Source organism: Ambystoma mexicanum, chromosome 3p (genome assembly GCF_040938575.1).
Source record: "Ambystoma mexicanum isolate Mex_15411 chromosome 3p, UKY_AmexF1_1, whole genome shotgun sequence".
In the NCBI taxonomy this organism is placed as follows: domain Eukaryota; kingdom Metazoa; phylum Chordata; class Amphibia; order Caudata; family Ambystomatidae; genus Ambystoma; species Ambystoma mexicanum.
The window spans coordinates 5,629,934-5,635,933 of NC_090925.1; positions in this window are offsets into that span (position 1 = coordinate 5,629,934).

Consider the following 6,000-nt stretch of genomic DNA (forward strand, 5'->3'; position numbering starts at 1 on the left):
GCAATCTATTTAATCTTTTATTGATTTCTAACAGAGGAAGTTTCAATTTTCTTTTGTTTGATCTTAGTGAAGACCTGTCACGCACTCCACTCGTCCCTCTGGGGGTCCCATTCCTCATCCCCGTGCCCCTAACACCCCTCACCCTCTTGCCCGGTTCCGGGACTCACAGGTTCTCTCTTTGTCCCAGTTGCCTCGGCGCCGATTACCACAAAGCTTGGGTCGGCATGCTGTTTGCCTGCAGAGACGTCTGCCCCTTTGGCGTCTTCCGTGGTGGCTGCTAGACCGGCTTCTTCCGTGTCACATGACCGCCACCTTCCGCTCACGTGTTTCTGGACTACACTCACGTGATGCGGTCGCGGGTCATGTGACAGGGAGGAAATAGCAGCGCCAGTATTTAAACGGCTGTGTCGCGGTGCTTCGGTGCTTCACAGCTGTTTCCTCGGATTCCTGTACGGCGCTACTTACCTTCTGTCTCACCTTTTGGATCTTGACCTCGGATTTGTTTCACGGACTGGCAGCGGATAACCCTTGGCTCTGGTACTTACTTTTGGATCATGGTTACGACCACGGACTGCTTCACGGACTCCTACTACGTTCCGCCTTTCTTGTGCGGATTCTGGCATCAGGTGGGCCCGGCACTTGCAACGTTGCTGGGATCGCTACACAGTGAGAAGAACAGCTTGCTGGGTCTCGGAACCTTCCCCATAGGTACAACCGCTACTCCACAGACACCTTTTGGTAAGACCGTTCCACTTGTTGATTGGTTGTTGGTTCTGTTTTGGCTTGACACTTAACCGGTGTTTCCTTTACAGTGGTTCGGGGTTCCACGAGTACCGCAGTTCCGGAAGAACATCTTCCACCTGTGGCTTCAAAGGCTGTACAGAGAGTGACTTTGATTCTCTCTGTGCGGCACTTGTGGACAGAGGACTCTTTGGCTACACGACAGTCAAGACACAACAAGACCATGCTATGGATAACATCTAACGGTCACTAGACAGTATTATCTATTTTGTGTCATTTCTCCTTAATTCATTGGGAGATATAGATATAATCGATTGTAGCAATGGACTTTTCTCTCGACCAGGTTGGCATCTGACAGCCACTTTTAGTTCTTGCACTAACAGTCAGAAAACACTTTCTGTCCTCTATTTCTTTAGTCCATCGTTGAGCTCTTGGTGGCAGGTAGGATTTTTCATATCTGGCTCCATTTTGGTCATAGAGGTGCAAATTCAAATCCCCACAAATGATCCAATCAATTTGTGGGTAATCCATGGTTACTTGATCGATAGCTGTAAATACAGTGTCTATGAATAGTTCATCACTTATTGCCACCGCATTCCAGTACACGTTTAGAATCGCCAGATTTGTGACTTGGTGGAGGGCATCCTATCGACTCCTTTTTCCGAGTTCTGATACAGGTATTGTGGAATAGTAATTTGAGTTCATGAATTCAAGTTATTGGATTCTACAATTTCGATGTTCGCATCCACCTTTATCAATGTTAATAGACCTGCAGAGGGTCTTCCTGTCCTGCTTTGTATGGCTGGATTGATGAAGGTGATGTATCCATCGCAAACTGATTGTTGGACTAACCAAGTTTCATGTAGGCATACTATCTGAAATTTGTCAAGGTTGTAATTATTCTGTTGGTGTAAGTGTGCGTGACCTCTTAATTTCCAGGAGCATAGTAATGTCACTCCAGTTCCTTGGATCGTTGGTTGTTGCATATGAGAATCATACTGTTGGTTTATCGTATCTTCTGAATATCGACTATCTCTCGATATGAAGTGCTTTGTATAGCTCGTTCTTTAGATGTTATATGGCCTCTCATTTCTATAACTTCTTATCGAAGTATTTTGATTCTCAAATTATGTTGTCTTTGTTTGATTACGCTGATCCACATTCCATCTTGATCGTATCCCACTGTGGTCTTGTTCTTGTTTCACCGTTGGTTTTGGATGCGTGTCTTTGTTTGTTTCGTCAAATTCTCCGCAGAGGAAGCCCAGTTGATATAACTGCTTTTCATGCCGCACCATGTATTCCATTGTCATCCTGGACTGTAGATCAATCCATACGGAGTCCAGTAGCAGGCGTAAGATGTTAGTCCTGTTTAATATCAGCCCGTTGTGAATATTTTGAAATCTTTCCAATTGAGAGATTGAGGAGTATTTCCTGTTGAGTTTGCTCATCAATTTGACTCGACTCGATCCCTTGTGCCTTTGGTTGACTTCCCATCTTTAGTGCAGGTCTATGTTCAAGTTTATTCTGTTGTTCAGTAAAAATATCCTTTTTACTTGTTGCTTTGTTGTAGTTGTCTGTGGTAGACAGAGGTTTCTCAAAAATGCTCTTGAGCCTTTGATTTTTTTAAATTGTTTTTTCTTTATGTTTCCTGTTTCTGTTTTGGCTTATTATTTGTGGCCCGAGAATGTCAAAGGTCTCTTTCAGTCTTTGGCCTTTCTCCGTAAAGTGCATCTTCTCTACAACTGTCTCTCTTCCTTCCACTGTTATAGCTATTTTATTCAATATGTCGTCAAGCACTTGTTTATTTATTATCACAGTCGTGTCAGATTGACTGGGTTGACATCTCTCTATTTTGTGTTCTCCTTATTAAGCATAGTTAAGTGTATGTGCTGGGGCCTTACGACTTGATGCCCATTTCTTGTACACTTGTTTTCCTGGTCGACCTATCTTTTTGTATATTGTTAGCATTCAGCATCGCAAGTATCGTGCTGGTCATCTGGGTTTTTTCAGCCCGATCATTCCTGGCAATCTCGAATAGTCAAGTCGGCCACATCACACTTGCTTCGGCTTCCAAGTTACTCCGATCTTGTGCTCTCACCCTGAAGAAGGCTTAGGCATATATTTGCTTTGAATGAATAAGAGCTAATAGCGTAGCTTGATCTTTCATGGTTTCTATGTTAGTTTCCTGTAATTTCAGGAAAGGGATCATCGCTTGTGATGTTTTGGCTTACAGCATATTCTGCAAATCGTTCATTGTCGTTGGTATTGGGTCTCTTTGACATCCTCGTAAAGGGCAGAAATTGCATTTATTATTCGAGTTCACGCTGTTTCCTACTGGTCCCTTGAGGTGGGGATCCAGACTCTCCGATTGTCTTATTTCAGGTGCCACTAGCTTTCCGTCTTGAGCGGATGGAGGAGAGTATAGGAATCTCAATGGCTGCATTGAGGGGCTTCTAAGATATGGTGTTGAGGTGGTGAGTCCCTCTCAGTTCTTGTTATTACATCTTCCTCCAAAGACTTCTTTCCTTTTCTCCTGGTTGTTCATGAGCTGTTCAATTTCTGTAATGTCTACTGATAGACGTGCAAAACGTGAGCTTGGAGTTTGATTATTTGCTAGCGAATGTTCTTCTAATTTTATTCTTTGTGCTTGTTGTTTTTTCCAGAATTGCTTTATTTTGCTGAGTCATCTCACATTATATAGGTGGCAATTCTTAGCTCTGTTCAATAGCTTGTTCTGCCCTACTAGATGGTAAGGGACAGAATCATTCTTTCATTTGCGAGAATGGATTCATATTTATGTCTTGTAGTACTTTCAAGGGCTAATCTATCAATGTATTTTTAGATTTTAGCTGGCTTTGTTTGAGCGAAGGAGGCTCTAAAGGAACTGTGTTTGATCCAATTTGTGTTGTAATGGAAACCTCGCATCGTGCAGTTTCCAAGTCTTCAATATTAGTCTCGTCTTCACCCTCTCCTAGCAGCAACTGTGTGTGATCGCTCTGGTTTGTTTTCATTTTTTCAACTTTATTCACTTCGAATTCTGAAATTTGTTGATTCTCATTTAGGAGAGCTAACTCTCGTTTTGCTAACTCGGGGGAGGTCCTGCTGATTTTTCTGGCAGCAGACTCGCACCTCCTTTCCCTGTTCCTCCCATAGTCTGGGAGCGGCTAATGGCCACTTAACGGGCAGGATGATTTGTCTATTATTATGGTCACCCTCAGTTGGCGTACCCAGCGCCGGGGATGTCAGCAATGTCTCATGCGGACAGGGAGGTAAGTCCGATACAGAGAATGTTTTACTTGATGCTGTGTCAACGGGCCAGTGGGGGCTGCCATGGTGCGGGTTATAAGAACATACAAGATTGCTTGTTATCGCGCTCGAGAAAGGGGAATTTGTCACTCATCCGTTAAATCAGCTTTCGGCGGGTGGAAGGTACTTCTTTTTCTTCTTTCTTCTTGGTCAGCAGCAGATTCCAGTCACTCACGCCACTTGACCACGCACTATCAGTGCCCTAAGAGCCCAAAGACCACAAACACGATGCACCCGACTCCGCGGCCACTCCGCGGCGGAGGTCGGGTTATGTAGAGTTCAAAAGTCAGCAAAAGGCAGCAGCACAAACAGGACTCCAGGCAACAGGCAGGTTATCCTCCACAAAGACTCTGGACCCGAATCCGCGGCCGCTCCGTGGTGTGGTTGGGTTATGTAGAGTTCAAAAGTCAGCAAAAGGCAGAAGTAGAAACAGGGCTCCAGGCAAGAGGCAGGCTATCCTCCACAAAGAGTTTATTTGAATACTTGTCACTGTGAACCTCTGTGTAACTCCCCTACAGCTAACATTGACCCCTCTTGAGATAAGCCTGGCTGCTCAACACGCTACCAACCTGTGTAGTACAGACTTATACCAAAGGTTGGGTTCCTATTGCCAGGAGGTGAGGGTTGTTGTAGTGCACCCAAAGGGTACTGCATACAATCTTGCCTAACAAGGAGGAGGAGGAGGAGGAGAGAAAGTAGCAGCAAAAGCCTCAACTGACACACGCTTCATGGGTCGGATGACCGAGAATGTAGGAGGCAGTGCATGCTCTAAGAATAAGGGAATGACTTTTAAGGGATTGGGCCTAGAAAAGAGAATACGTGTTTAAAAGTTACTTACTTGTAAAAGAAGTTGGTTGGTAACTGTAACTCTGAGAGTGAACAGTTACAAAAGTTCTTACTTACTTTGAATGTGTGTTGCACTATTCTGAAAAGTATATATAAGGTTAAGTTACTCACCTGTGAATTGGTTGTGCTTCTTTCCCAAAAGTAATGCTGTAAGTTTCACTTTATTATTCCTTTTAGGATAATTGTATGAGTGTCCCCCAACTGGGTCTTGCTTCCCCTGACTTGCTGCTAGCCTGTCCAGAATAGGTCTGCATTAGGTTTTACCTACCTAGAATAACTTTGAGTCATTCATAAAGTGTAACACTGGGGGTTGCTTCCCCTGTTCTGTTTTAGACAGACGCAAAACAGTCTTAGGTTTGTACCTGCCCCAAGGTGCTGATAGCTCTTTAAAAATGTATATGGGTTTTACGTACCTTGAGTTAGCTGTGTGCCTTCCTAAAATAAGTTACAAGAGTTACTGCTTATCTCAATCTGTGTTTCACTGATCACAAAAGCACCTGTAAATGAATATTACATCCTTAGGTTTCACTCAGCTAGTATAACTGTGTGTTATCACTGAAGTAGTTATAGGTTTTTACTGTACCTGGAATAAGTGTCCCACTATTCAGAAAACGTATATTGTCCAGTTGACTTATTATGTGATTTCTTGCTGAGCATCATGATGCAACTGGTAGGGTCTACTACCCTGGGATTACTGAATGTAATCTGAAAGTAACCATTGGTTTTACTCCCCAAGACTAGGTGTGTCCTATACTGAATGTGTATAAAAAGGTTTGACTTCCCTAGAACTTCTGTTAGGTGTTCCAAATAAGGTTATATGCTTTGGTCTGTGTACCTTGAAGCATTGTGTTGTGTTTCTTTTTATAATGTGTTTATGACTTTGACTTAACTTGGTCTAATTGTATTTAAAATAAACCTTTATTTTGTATACGACTGCTGGTTGTCAGGGTTTCTATTGATTCATTTGTGTTATAGATTCTTTGTACCAGTCTACAGCCCTCTCTCCCTCCTAAGATAAGCCTGGATGCTCTGTCTACGCTACCCCAAACTCAGGTGGTACAGCCTTATACTAAGAGTGGAGTCTTGTACTGCCCGAGTTGAATGGTT